The 14373-nt window shown below is 44.0% G+C and overlaps 1 long non-coding RNA gene across 1 annotated transcript in view; it reads right to left on the minus strand.

Moving 5' to 3' along the window:
- Window positions 1-14373, minus strand: part of LOC124612309 — a 315920-nt gene that overhangs the window by 107369 nt on the left and 194178 nt on the right. The window lies entirely within an intron of this gene.

The following is a 14373-nucleotide window of genomic DNA, read 5'->3' on the forward strand; positions in this document are numbered from 1 at the left end:
GTTCTCGGCTCCTGTCCCCATTTTGTCTCACTGCGCTCTCGAGCGCTCTGGCGGCATAAACCTGAAGTGCGGCTTCAGCCGAACAAAACTTTATGAGTTTTTCTACGCATCTGTAGTGTGTCGTGACCATATGTCAATGAATGGAGCTACAGTGAATTTATGAAATCGCTTCAATCATTTGTAATAGCCCTGTAGTGTTCTGATTGAGGTCGTAAGAAATGTACTCAGGCTTTTCAGATCTCTAGTGTTACGCTGTCTACTAGAAATGCTGTGTGGAATTTGGAACCAAGTCTTTCCATTCAACCACATACCTGCCTTGGATCCTATGGGGAAGTCTTTTAATGATTACAGCAACTAGTGAATCATATTTCTGGCACTCTCATGAGTCACCTTTCTCGAGCCTATTTTCTACAGTAAAATTCCAATGATGTTTTAGGTATTCCGTATGCATCTCTTGCAACTTTGCGCATGTGATCGTTCCAATTTATGTCAGAACTGAGCAGAAGTCGGATAGAGCTATATCCACCACCTTCTACAACCCGTGTAAAAACAGAGTGACCTGAGTTAATGTGACAGGACCGTGTTTTGACCATTCGATGGAAATAGGAACAAATTGTCGTAGCTCCGCCAACACTGTATTATGTGTAAGGTCAGTGCCAAACGAAACCTGCTCCTGCAACACGAGGTAGTATAAAAGACAGTATGGGAACTGGGAGAAGGACGAGGATTTTGCTACAGCATTGTGGTGTGTCCTCAAACTGCATACGGATACTGCAGTCTGAATAGATTCATGTCCCTCAGGGTCCATTCACCTCTATCACTCCAACATGCTATCATCGTTATTCTCTACCATCCAACAGAGAATGATTACGAAATTTGAAAGGTCCATTCGATAGAGAATTCAATAAGATTTTTACTTGATCGCTCTCCTCCCATACATCGAAACTAAATAGCGTCTGTGTGCCTGTATCGGGCACATGTGACGATGCTTATAGATATACAGTTATTGATCCACTGCACAGACCAATTTAATGGTTCAAATGGCTCTGAGCACGATGGGACTTAACATCTGAGGTCATCAGTCCCCTAGAACTTAGAACTACTTAAACCTAACTAACCTAAGGACGTCACACACATCCATGCCAGAGGCAGGATTCGAACCTGCGGCCGTAGCGGTCGCGTGGTTCCAGACTGGAGCGCCTAGAACCGCTCGGCCACTCCGGCCGGCACCAATTTAATGTTGCATCGCCTGTGCTGTAGGAGAATGACCACACCCACAGACTACACTGTATGTCGCAAGTGATGCTACTTTTGACCCTGCGTTATTGTTTGAAACATTGCTTTTCTTTCTACTGTAACATGCTTTGTACACTGCCATACATTTTGTTTTTCCGCCACGTCTGAGTCAGGTTCTAACCTGACATTAACACAAACAATCCTGTTGGAAGAACATCCGCAACTGAGCATTATACCAGTGGTTGAAAATACCACTTCAGTTGTAAATTTCTTTTGTTATCCCACGACGGGTTTTGGGCTGTTATAAGTCCATCTTCAGGTGTCGTAGCTGTGCTGCGGTCCCCGAGCACTGTGGTGGACGTGTACTAGGCGCAGTGTGCTGCCTATGAGCGTATTGTACAGTGTTGGTGGAGCTAAGACAACTTGTTCCCATTTCCACAGAAAAATCAAAACACAGTGCTTTTGCACTAACTCACGTCACTCTGTTTCTACACAGGTTGCAAAAGGTGGTGGATACGGCTCCCCCTGACTTCTGTTCTGCGCTCATAGGTAGCACACAGCGCCTAGTACATGCCCACCGCAGCGCTCGGGGGCCACAGCACAGCTATGACTCCTGAATATGTGCTTATGACTGCCCGAAACCGGTCGTAGGTTAACTAAAGAAGTTTACAACTGAGGCGGTATTTTCAACCACTAACATAAACAAGTTCTGATCCATTGCCTCTCGCTGAAAACTAGACGTCGCATGGTGTAAATCATGTTGTTACTGCTGCTACCATAACACACCACACACACTGGATGATTTTAAATAAAAGACAGTTACAACATAAGGAAACTGGAAGAGTTTGGCGGCGTTGTGGAGCGTTTCCAAACTGCAGTCCAAGGGTGACTGACGACCTCTACATTTCAACTCATCTGCCACAGTGGCGGAATAGCTGATGGCTCTGCATCCCGTTTCGACTGATTCCTCATATTGCAGTCATGTACGCTATCATTGATTCGGTGCTAGCCATCTCTAGAAGGTGTTGCCCTTCCACCAAAACTCTTTCTCCATTTCAAACGAACGATGTCAGTCAATGATTATGTGGTGACCAATAGCATTCCAGTGGACGGTTGGGATGGCAAAGACACTGTCGATGTACTGTAATAATAAGCATCACAGTTGACAGTGCGAACAATTTTAGCAATTTTACAGTAATTTCAACACCGACCAATGATGCGACAGCTTGTTTCCCAATTTAAGTATCATCGCTGAACCGTCCATTCTCTTCTTTGCGAGTATCATTGCGAATGTAGATAGATGACTGTGTAGTATTGTGCAGGCCGTTGGCAGTAATGGAAGCAAGACGAAAGAAAAATCAAGACATGTTCATTGGATTTGTCGATCTGGAAAAAGAGTTGCACGATGTAAAATGCTGCAAGATGTTCGAAATTCTGAGAAAAATAGGGGTAAGCTACAGGCAGAGATGGATGATATACAATATGCGCAAGAACCAAGAGGTAATAATAAGAGTGGACGACCAGTAATGAAGTGCTCGGAATAAAATAGGATGTAAGACAGGGATGTAGTCCTTCGCTCCTATTGTTCAGTCTGTACAGCGAAGAAGCAAAGATGGAAATAAAAGAAAGGTTCAGGAGTGATAATAAAATTCAAGTTGATTCGCTGATGACGTTGCTATCCTGAGTGGGGGTGAAGAAGAATTAGATGAACTGCTGAACGCAATGAACAGTCTAATGAGTACAGAATACAGACTGAGAGCAAATCGCAGGAAAACGAAAATAATGAGAAGTAGCAGAAATGAGAAGAGCGAGAAACTTAACATCAGGATTGACGGTCACGAAATAGATGAAGTTAGGGAATTCTACTACCTAGGCAGCAAAATAACCAATGATGGACTGAGCAAGGGGGACATCAAAAGCAGACTAGCACTGGCAAAAAGGGAGTTCCTGGCCATGAGAAGTCTACTAATATCAAACATAGGTCTTAATTTGCGGAAGGAATTTCTGAGAATGTATGTCTGGAGCACAGCATTGTACGGTAGTGAAACATGGATTGTGGGAAAACCGGAACAGAAGACAATCGAAGCATTTCAGATGCGGTGCTACAGGCGAATGTCGAAAATTAGGTGGACTGGTAAGGTAAGAAGTGAGGAGGTTCTGCGCAGAATAGGAGAGGAAAAGGACTTGTGGCAAACACTGACAAGGAGGAGGGACAGGATGACAGGACATCTGTTAAGATATCAGGGATGACTTCCAAGGTACTAGAGGGAGCTGTAGAGTGCAAAAACCTTGGTGGAAGACAGAGATAGGAACATATCCAGTAAATAATTGAGGAAGTAGGCTGCAAGTGCTACTTTGAGATGAAGAGGTTAGCACAGGAAAGGAATTGGTGGCGGGCCGCATAAAAAAAAGGCGATTGAAAGGAGGAACCGTGTTACAATATTCCGCGGTGTTGAAACAATTTCGGAAGACCGGATTCAATATTTCGGCCTTCCCTCTGTTGTCTTCTGTTTCGGAATACTGTTTCCTGAATTCCAACTGTTCCAATATGTAAGGAAATAACTGTATGAGAAATGTTTTGAACCCTTTGAAAAGTTTAAGGCTTCTGCAGATCTGTATTTTGTAGATCTTGCAGATGGCGTTTCAGGCGTGCAAGCCACCCACTGCAAAAGTGTTCAACAAAGGAACTGATCATAAAGGTAGATACTACGGAAATTAAGCGCATTTTTGACCTAACACAGTCTTTCACTGGTAGCTGGAGAACGTTTCACCTTACTTTTTTTCGTGTGTGATGGTACTACAGACTTTTTCGTGTCATGCAGTCACTAGCGAAATCTAATTATGTGTGTGGCATCTTGTCATAACAAGGGACAGAGACATCTATTATCTATCTGTCCCTTGTTATGACATACAGTTTAGAAACACTCATCGTCGGCAGCGCCTGTGACGTGTTGCTATGTACTCTTATTTGCTACGCGACTGTTGTGGTGGTTACGTTTAGCTTATAAGCGACCCTGAGGGGTAATCCATTTTAACGGGGCAGTCATCAAATCCGTTTTACTGCCTCGTGTCTAGCGGAAGCCTCGTTAGCGCTGTGCGTTTCGTAACAGCGTAAACGGAGAAGGTGCATCTCTTTATATGAAACGTTAGTCACGTGCAGGTGTTGGGCAAAAATATGGAAACATCGCGATAAATTCATTTGAATAAATAAATAACCGCAACAGCTGCCGTGAAAAGATTTATTGATCTCTTGTTGATTCACTACTAGTTTCGTGAGTAAATCTTATCACGGCAGCTTGTGCTGTTACTTATTTACTCAAAAAGATTTTTACAGCTTTGGCTGCTCCAATCGTCAATTGACCGCGAGAAATGCATGCTTGAATACAAATCCAAATGCTGGCCATGCCTGCAGGTTGCGCTGTTGCATTTGACCACCCCCGCGCAAAGTCTGCAATACTTTTCAAGTGTCAATCGTCTTCAGAACAGTGTTCTGTGCAGTTGTGAGAGCGTTACGTCGGACCTAAGTGAATTCGAACGTGGGAAAATTGTTGGTGCTCTCGATGGGTGCTTCCATAACTAAGGTAGCCGATGTTATCGGCGTTTCAAAAGGCACCGTATCGGAGATTTACACCGCGTGCAGGTCAAGTGGAAGTCACATCGCAGAGGAAAGTGTGTGTTGAATGATCGTGGCGGACAGTAAGAGAAGAGGATTGGGACGAAAAATAAGAGGAAGAAGGCTGCAAAAATCACTGCGTCTCCAGAAGCCGTGAACTGCAGGATGAGCTGTAATTTTAAAACTACTCATCAGTGATGCAAATGTCCGTAACAGAAAAACGTGGTTCTAAAGCCATAAAAACTGAATACGGAGCAATGAAACAAAGTCATTTGGTCGGATGATTATTGTTTCACATTGATTCCAACGTATGGCCGAATTTACTCCCACGAGTGAAATATGGCGAGGGTTGGGTGACGATTTGGGCAGCCACGCGGGGGTATTCCTTGGGCCTCATAGGTACTTTACAAGGTCGCATTACTGCCAAGGATTTTGTGACCATTTTGACTGGTCATGTTCACCCCATGGAACCGTGTTTGTTTCCCAATAGTGGTGCTGTGTTCCAAGACGACATGGGCCCTGTTCATACAGCCTGCATCGTTACCTGAGCACTAGGACGAATGGTAGATGATTTGTGGATGCTCTTAATTGAAGAAACTCATAAAAATGAAATATGTCCATAGTATATAATCAATTTGTTTAATATATATATATATATATATATATATATATATATATATATATATATATATATATATATACATAAATTCGCACAGTTGTTACCCGATTCTGTGCCTTGGAGCAAAGCTGATTTTAATTGAAACTTCCTGCCAGATTAAAACTGTGTGCTGGACAGAGACTCGACCTCGGGACCTTTGCCTTTCCCGGGCAAGTGCTCTACCATCTGAGAAACCCAAGCACGACTCAAGCCGCCAGCTCACAGCTGTACTTCCGTCAGTACCTCGTCTCCTACTTTCCAAATTTCACAGAAGCTCTCCTACGAAACTTGCAGAACTAGCACTCCTGGAAGAACGGATTTTGCGGAGACATGGCTTTGCCACAACCCGGGGGATGTTGCCAGAGTGAAACTGTGAGGACAGGGCGTAAGTCGTTCTTGGGTAGCTCAGATGGCTGCCGTCACGGTAACTCAGCGTGTTTGGTCAGAGGGCGAGTAGCACTGCGGTGTAGTGGTTATGACGGCACGGTAGCTCAGCGTGCTCGGTCAGAGGGTTAGCTACCCTCTGTAATAAAAAACTGAGTCAACGGATCAACAAAGAATCTGGACGGTTGTCATCGGATGTCCACCCCGAACAAATTCAGCGAACAATATGGAACAAAATGAGATCTAACAATAAAAAAGAGGGTTAGCTGCCCTCTGTAATAAAAAACTAAGTTAATGGATCAACGACGAACTGAAATGGGTGTCTTGCGACGTCCGCCCCGAGCAGGTGCAACAAACGAAAAAGAACAAAATGAGATTAATAAAAATATTTAATTATTGTGTTGCACTGAATTATGTTTGATTGTGTTGAAAGTGGTTTAACTGTTATTCTTTTGTTTGAGCCTTGGTTTCTAGAACTACATTGGGGTGCAAACTGAGTTCTGTTTGATTGTTACTGTTCTGTTATTAAGAAAATTTTATGTTTAATGAATAAGCTGTCAAACTAGGCCCACGTGAGCATAATTCCCAGTCCGAACGCGACTCTACCTAAATCCTACGCTACAGTTCAGAGTAATAGGCAAACCCATTATCAGCGTAACATGATGGCGTTATAATCACTGTACTAAAGTCGGGGACGAAAGAAGCAGCCAGCCGAAGATTTGCAGATAGCTACCAAAGTTAACAAATGCAGATTGAAGAGTAGCTGACGCGTCTGATTTTTATTGCAGGGAGACGGGTATTTAATGAGGTCCGTCCATGTGACTTCCTCTTTCTGGCAGTTTGCTGAGAGCTCGTTCTCAGAGGCAGAGTGGGGACTAAATAGCCTGGCCCATAGCTGCACAGACAGCACAGTAGGGGAGAGGACAGAGGTAGTGGCGGGGTGTTCGCTGTGAGCAGCCATGGCGCAGTGGGGAAGTGGCAGGTCAACAGCTGAGGCCTATGCACAAACGTGTTTCTCACGTAACTCGTAAGCTACAGCTAGTGAGTCAGCTAACCATTCTATTCAAGTTACATCAATACAACCAATGATCTCACAAATATAGTCTTTCAAAGTCAATAGTTTCGCAGCAGAGTGCGGAACAAGAAATAGTTGCATAAAAAAAGGAATAACCAAAGGGAAAGATCTATTGCAAGCTGCTAGAAGAAAATTTCATTGAACAAAAAAGGGGGTAAATTGTAGCGTAGGAGACATCGTCGCTTTTTACATTGATGGAAAAAAATAATTAATGTAGAGTAATGAAATTTTGGGAATACGAGGTGCGGCTAGAAAAAAAACCGGACTGATGCTGGAAAAAACATTTATTTACAATTATTTACAATTTCATGTTATCTCCTTCAATGTACTCTCCTCCTCGGTCTCTACACCGCTCCATACGAATTTTCCACTGTTCATAGCAATGCTGCAGATCGTTTTCGGTAAGTCCATACATTACTTCCGTCGCTTTTTCTTTTACTGCTTCAACAGTCTCAAATCTAGTTCCTTTCAAAGCTGACTTGACTTTAGGGAAAAGAAAAAAGTCACAGGGGGCCAAATCAGGTGAGTAGGGTGGATGATCTAAGATGGGAATGTTGTGTTTTGCCAAAAACGTCTTCACTGACAACGCACTGTGAGCTGGGGCATTGTCTTGGTGAAGGATCCATGACTTTTTTCTCCACAAATCGTTCCGTTTTCTCCGTACTCGCTCACGTAGGGTAGCCAGGACGCTAATGTAGTAATGCTGATTCACTGTTTGTCCCTCTGGTACCCAATCAATGTGCACAATCCCTTTGATGTCAAAAAAAACGATCATCATTGCCTTGAATTTCGATTTTGACATTCGTGCTTTTTTTTTGTCGTGGAGAACCAGGAGTTTTCCAATGCATCGATTGGCGTTTAGTTTCGGGATCGTAAGTAAAAAACCACGATTCATCGCAAGTAATAACATTTTGTAAGAAGGTGGGATCACTTTCAATGTTTTTGATGTTAACACGCTGTTCTTTCTGTACACTCAACATTTTCCGACACACAGACAATACGTCAACTACTTAAAACAGACGCCACGGGCAGACTGAGTGCAGGAGGCAGATGAAATTCGAGCAGTAGGCGGAGCGAGAGTCACGTGACAGGCCACGCGACTTTCAGCCTTATTGCATTCGTTTTATTGTTTCACCACTACTAGTCCGGTTTTTTTCTAGCCACACCTCGTAAATTTGTTTAGGCAACACATTTAGGCGATCAACATCGAAAGACCACAGATTAATAGAAGTGCGAAAAAAGCCATTGCAAATGGGAAACGCCAGCAATTAATAACCTCTGTAACCGCCAGAATGTTGAATGCAAGCATTCAAATGTGCATGTATTGTGATGTACAGATGGCGGATGTCAGTTTGTGGGATGGATTTACATGCCTGTTGCACACGGTCGTCAGTAAAGTGGCAGTGAATGCTGGTTGTGGATGACGCTGGAGTTGTCGTCTGATGACGTCACATATGTGCTCGACTGGAGACAGATCTGGAGATCGAGCAGGCCAAGCCAGCATATCGACACTCTGCAGACCATTCTGGGTTTCAGCTGCACCACGTGGGCGAGCGCTATCCTGTTGGACCACGCTACCTGGAATGCTGTTCTTGAATGGCAGCACAACATGTTAAATCACTAGAATGAGGAACAATTTTGCAATGCCGGAGCGTGGGAAACCACGAGAGTGCTGCTGCTGTCATACGAAATCGCACCCTAGAGCAGAGGTCCAATGCGTGTGGCACGCAGACAGTGGTAGCAGGCCCTCAACTGGTCTCCTCTAACCAAAACACTGCCATCACTGGCGCAGAGGAAGAACCACCTTGCCCTCCGATGAGCTTTCGCTTGACACCACTGAAGTCGTGAATGGCGGTGGTTTGCGGTCAGTGGAATGCCCGTCACAGGGCGTCTGGCTCGGAGGTATCCTTAAAGTAACCGATTTGTAACAGTTCGTTGTGTCACTGTGGTGCCACTTGCTGTTCATATTGGTGCTGCATATGCAGTACGATGCGCCAGGGCCATATGGCGAACGCGATGATCATGCCTCACGGTATTTCCATGTGGCCGTCCGAAGCTCCGTCTTCTTGCGAGCGTACCGCCGCTGCCAGCAAACATGTATAGTAGATACGTTCCTGCAAGTCCCTCTGCAGTATAGCAAAAGGAACATCCGGCTTCTTGTACATCTACATCTATACTCCGCAAGCCACCTGACGGTATTTGGCGGTGGGTACTTTGAGTACCTCTATCGGTTCTCCCTTCTATCCCAGTCTCGTATTGTTCGTGGAAAGAAGGATTGTTGGTATGCCTCTGTGTGGGCTCTAATCTCTCTGATTTTATCCTTATGGTCTCTTCGCGAGATATACGTAGGAGGGAGAAATATACTGCTTGACTCCTCGCTGAAAGTATGTTCTGGAAACTTAAAGAAAAACCCGTACCGAGCTACTGAGCGCCTCTCTTGCAGATTCTTCCACTGGAGTTTATCTATCATCTCCGTAACGCTTTCGCGATTACTAAATGATCCTGTGACGAAGTGCGCTGCTCTCCGTTGGATCTTCTCTCTCTCTTCTATCAACCCTATCTGGTACGGATCCCTCACCGGTGAGCAGTATTCAAGCAGTGGGCGAACAATTGTACTGTAACCTACTTCCTTTGTTTCCGGATTGCATTTCCTTAGGATTCTTCCAATGAATCTCAGTCTGGCATCTGGTTTACCGACGATCAACTTTATATGATCATTCCATTTTAAATCACTCCTAATGCCTACTCCCAGATAATTTATGAAATTAACTGCTTCCAGTTGCTGAACTGCTATTTTGTTGCTAAATGATAAGGGAACTATCTTTCTATGTATTCGCAGCACATTACACTTGTCTACATTGAGATTCAATTGCCATTCCCTGCAACATGCGTCAATTCGCTGCAGATCCTTCCGCATTTCAGTACAATTTTCCATTGTAACAACCTCTCGATATACCACAGCATCATCCGCAAAAAGCCTCAGTGAACTTCCGATGTCATCCACAAGGTCATTTATGCATATTGTGAATAGCAACAGTCCTACGACACTCCCCTGCGGCACACCTGAAATCACTTTTATTTCGGAAGACTTCTCTCCATTGAGAATGACATGATGCGTTCTATTATCTAGGAACTCTTCAGTCCAATCCACAATTGGTCTGATAGTCCATATGCTCTTATTTTGTTCATTTAACGACTGTGGGGAACTGTATCGAACGCCTTGCGGAAGTCAAGAAACACGGCATCTCCTGGGAACCCGTGTCTATAGCCCTCTGAGTCCGTGGACGAATAGCGCGAGCTGGGTTTCACACGATCGTCTTTTTCGAAACCCATGCTGATTCCTGCAGAGTAGATTTCTGTTAGACGACGTCGTTCAAACTCAGTGAGGGGTTGATAATAATGTGTTTGTCACCTTAAAGGCATTCTTGACTAACATCAACTCAGCAGTCCAGCCTCAAAGAAAACTAACGCTCACGACCGTTACAGCGTGCATTTAAAACAAACCTGATTTGCGTCCTCATAGTGGCGCTATTAGGGCCGCTCTTATGCGACTAGCGCCAAATTTAAACAGGGATCATCTTTCAGATGCATAACCATTCTTCCCAACTTTCGTTTATGTTGCACGTCTCCTTCTTAGTGTTTCGATTTTTTTCCGTCAGTGCATTATGTTGACAATGTAAAATAAAGCACATGCGTCACAAGGAAATTATGTTCAGGGCCCTGATAACCTGTTCGGGAATATCTAGAAATAAAATTTTGGAACCCCGCGAGTGCTACGATCGCAGGTTCGCATCCTGCCTCGGGCATGGATGTGTGTGATGTCCTTAGGTCAGTTAGGTTTAAGTAGTCCTAAGTTCTAGGGGACTGATGACCTCAGATGTTAAGTCCCATAGTGCTCAGAGCCATTTGAACCAATTTTCAAATAAAATTTTCTTCTTCTTCCGCACATTTCTGAAGTAGTGATGCCTTGGGAAGTACTAGTAGATTCGTTTTCTTCCTATTCCTTTATTGTCTTCAATGAGTGATTGGAATAGCTAGCGGTTCTCTCAGCACTCTCAAGCACAGTTATAATGATATTTTAGCTTCCTCATTTGCCCATTCCACTAGTAATTTCATAGCGCTGCATATTATCACACGTGCCTGATTACGAAGACTTTCCTGCACCTGCCATGCTGTGAAGTAAAGACTTCGCAACGAGAACACTAGCAGCGTGCAGGCCGGCAGGCGACAATCGGCTATGGCCGCTCTTTCAGGTCAATCGGGGTGAGACTGTTCAAGGCTCACGACGAGAATGCCTTTTTGCGCAGGTGGCACGTTATCTTGCTAGAGCTCTGGTGCTGCTCGATGAATCGATAGCTTTCAGTGCTGGCCTAGCTGCCGCTGTGTGCGGAACTCGCCGCGAGTGGGGCACGTCGTCGGCCGGGTGTCGCTGTAGCTTGTGAGTGCAACATAGCCATCCAGTTATGGAAGCTCAGATGAGGAAGTCAACGTTGAAATTTTTGTTCCCGTTCGGGTATGACAGGCCGAAAGTTGATGAAATCGTCGATTGGTTGTTCGAAAAGATAGGTTTACAAGATGATAATGTTCACGGTTTCGAACGTGATTTCCATGGTAATGCAGACGTTGAAACATCTACCTGGATTATGACAAAAACAAGTGGTTTGGCGAACTTTCTTTATTCCAGTGATGAATCTAGTTCAATTGCGACCAGCTACGCTGGTTTAGGGTAGCGATCTGTGCGCATATTGAACCTCGCATTTGAACTGAAGTTCGATGTCATCAAACATGCGTTAACGTCTTATGGAACGATTTTGCAGGTTACTGGTGAGAAATGGACTGGCAACAAACATTTCAATGTTGACAATGGTAAGCGAAATGTTAGAACTAATCTTCGTAATCATATCCCGTACTATATTATGGTTCAGGGCTTCAAAGCCTTAGTTGTTTATGATGGCCAACCAAGGACCTGAGTAGTATGTGGATCCACGGACTATCTTAAGGCAGCCTGCCCCCGTGTCATTTCTTTACGGAGGGTAGACCAGGCAGTCACCTACGCGGGAGATGTGCGACATCAACAAAAACTGTCGTATGCGGAGACCTAGTCAGCCCCATTACAGGAAACCAGTAATGGGCAGGGCCCTGATGTATAACGTCAGGGAGAAAATGATGCAAATCAGGATTCGTCTGCACGTAGCGTATTGACAAATGAACAGAGTTAAACGGTTACCCTGTCAAAATGTTCGAATCAGGCTCTCCAGGAGAGACTAATCCCCAGACCTTAGACGGTAGCAAGACACCTGGAAAAGGAATTACTACGCCTGTTACACAACCCGAGGTGCCATTACGTTGCAATCCCGGTGATGTTCCAGTGTTATCAGTAGGTAGTGACAAGCTAGTTGACGAGGACTCAGAACCAAACAACCTAACATTCAGTGTCAGGTAAGGACAATTAAAAAAATCATTTAAAGAAACGAAACGGCCACCTAGAATACAAAGTTAGGAAGAGACACAGGAATTAGAAAGAAAAAGAATAAGCACAGGGGAAACCCTTAAGAAATCTCAGACAGGAGAAACGGCGATGGCTGATGCAATGGTGGTAATGGCTCCCGTTCGGAATGACGACGTTCGGATGGAGTTAGACAATCACATGAATACAACGTATTAGCTAGCATCTTCTGGGTCTCTTCTGGTCCCGAGCACGCTTTGGTCGGAAGATACTGAGCAGCAGTAAACAGTTATGCGTAGCCTTACATGCTGGTTATAGTTAACGTCTCACGAATAAATTCGGCAGTAAAGTCACAATGCTTGAAAGATTATCTTTATGCTTTCTGTGCGATTTTAAGTGTCTTTGTGTTTCCAAAACGAATTTTCCTTCTGCAGCGGAGTGTGCATGTATTTAGAACTTCCTGCCAGATTAAAACTGATATATAAAAATTTGTTCTGGACGAGGACTCGAATCCGGATACCCCGCTTATCGTTAGTCATCTCCTTAATCGCTTCGGTTATCCGTGCACGCTCCCTGGACCCAACCCAAACTTACATATTTCAGACAGTGTGACATACTAAACTGTCACCATGAAGCATGAGGCAAAAAAAAATAAAGGTAGGGGGATGGAAGTTCTAAGAGTTACAGAGGTGTCAAACAGCTTCATTGTTACCGTGCTGCGGACATTTATTGTTGCATTAATCATCACATTAAGATTTTATAAATTTTATGATTCTGGATATTAACGTAAATAATTTTACGATTCTTAAGCACAAAATATGCTTCCATGCGATCAGTAACTGGCCTCATCAGAGCGAGTTTAAATGATTATTCCACCAACTTAGTGCTAACAGCAACTACTTGGTTCAAATGTAAGTTGTCCGCTTGACAACTACCGACAATGTTTCTTCATAATCTTGTTAGTATCTTACTGAAATGCGAATATTAATCAACGACACGCCCAACTAACCAATCTTAATTGAACTTTACTTCCAATCCCTTTACTTAAGGTTTTGCTGAGACAGTGTAATAAATTGTCATTCTGGTGATTAGTTTTACTCTTTTACCTACCGTTTTCGTTAAACCAAGGATTATTCTAAAAGAAAGAACTGATCGGTCGCGAAATGGGAACCACTATGAAAATCAAAAATTTTTTGTTTGGAGCAGTTAGCTACTACACTTTCTAGTTACTTCTCTGCACAGTCGCCGTTCCAACTTAGACATTTGTCGTGGCATTGTACCAACTTTTGAATACCCTCGTCATAGAACGCAGCCGCGTTTGCTTTTTGCCACTTCTCTGTGCTGGTCTGCAGTTCAGTGTCTGTAACAAAATTTTGTCGTCAGAACCAGCAGTTCATAAGAGCAGAGACAAATACCAGAGGGAGCTACATCTGGGCAGTATGGTGGGCGATCAAAATATTTCCTGTCGAAAACTCTGCAGGATGGTCTCCGATGTACCTGCAGTATGCTGCCGAAAATGTTTCTGGATAAGGAAATGCATGACAGTTACGTTATGTGGGCTGCGTGAAATCAGGCGAAATCTCTTGGCCTGCACACATACTTGGCGGGAGAAGCTATTTTCGAGCCATCTTTACGAGCTTGTTGTGCACTCAGAACTGAAAACGATGCGATAGATGGGTGTGCGAGAGATACTGCCCAACACATTTGTGCAATGGATCAACGGATTTTCATGGGGTTTTCCATTTCGCGCCCAAGCAGGCCTTACTTTCCGAATAGCCCTCGTACTTCTTAAGTGCCTTAGCGTTTTGTCAGATACCGGTAATTATGGTTAGTCTGAATAAATCCAAACAGTTCATGTGTTCTAAATGCGCAGTGAGTGTTACCAACTCTTGTGTGTAAATTTTCTCTTACACCAGAAAAGACATTAAAACAATGTACAAGGGTCACTCAAAAAGAAATGC

The sequence above is a fragment of the Schistocerca americana genome, chromosome 1 (assembly GCF_021461395.2).
Source record: "Schistocerca americana isolate TAMUIC-IGC-003095 chromosome 1, iqSchAmer2.1, whole genome shotgun sequence".
Lineage (NCBI taxonomy): Eukaryota > Metazoa > Arthropoda > Insecta > Orthoptera > Acrididae > Schistocerca > Schistocerca americana.